This window comes from Labeo rohita, chromosome 21 (genome assembly GCF_022985175.1).
Source record: "Labeo rohita strain BAU-BD-2019 chromosome 21, IGBB_LRoh.1.0, whole genome shotgun sequence".
NCBI lineage: Eukaryota > Metazoa > Chordata > Actinopteri > Cypriniformes > Cyprinidae > Labeo > Labeo rohita.
This window is the reverse complement of record NC_066889.1, coordinates 11,433,366-11,434,518: the sequence shown is the minus strand read 5'-3', so window position 1 is coordinate 11,434,518 and position 1,153 is coordinate 11,433,366.

The following is a 1,153-nucleotide window of genomic DNA, read 5'->3' as shown; positions in this document are numbered from 1 at the left end:
TCTGTGTGTTTGTGTCATAGATGCCGCAGACTGTAATTTAGATATGATCTGAATTATATGATGCTTCATTTGGGGACTGCTGTGTTTGTGTTTGTGCTTTCACGTCACTGGTTTCCTGTCGGTTCCCCTGGACATCCTCTTTTCCTCTTGTCTCGTCTGTGCGTCTCCTCTGGTGTTCGTTTGATCCTATAGGCTGGTCTCTCAGTGAAGTTTGTTGCATAAGCCTATGAAAATTTGTCTTTCAGGCAACAGCCTTGAAACTGGAAAACAGAATTTCCCCAGACTTCTGCTTAAATCTTCTCTAGACAGCACTTTCCTGCATCTTTCCTGTGTGTCGGCCTGTGTCTCACTCCTTTGTGATGCAGATGTGCGTCTGCCTGATATCCTACTTCCTCTGAACAAGATGGATTGCATAAATCAAGGAATGGAGAATCTTTCTAAATGTGAGGATTTGTAATTGATGAGGTCATTGTTATGCCACCCAATGAGGTTTAGTTTTGGATGAAATGCTCCAGCTGAATACTTCATGATCAGTCAATCAAAACAATATATGTACAAATATTTTTTATAATCGCTATTTTAGTATTATTTATACAATTGTAGTGTTTATTAATATTTGGATAGCTTTAGCTTTAAATATAGCTTTATTTTTTTCTTTCAGCTTTAGTAATTTAGTACTTAAAGGACTAGTTCACCCAAAAATGGTTTACCCATCCTATGACTTTCTTTCTTTATTAAAAAATGTCCTGCCGCTTGCAAGCTTTATAATGGCAGCGAATGGGTGTTGAGATTTTGAAGTACAATAAAGTGCATCCATCCATCATAAAAAGTGCTCCACACGGATCTGGCGGGTTAATAAAGGCCTTCTTAATCCAACAGATGCATTTATGTTAGAAAAATACTCATATTTAATACTTTAAATACATATTTAATACGTTCCAGCGGATGACGTAGGTGAACACGGAAGTGACGAATGCAGAAGAGCAAGTAGAGAGCAAAACAAAACATCGGTCACAATTAGAAATACAAACCGAGGACTTCGATATAGGCCAAGGAGATCGTTTTTTCTTTGTTAAAAACAAAACTTTTACACTACGCCTACGTCCTACGTCATCTGCTGGAACGCTAGTCTCTTGTGAACGTGTGTACAACA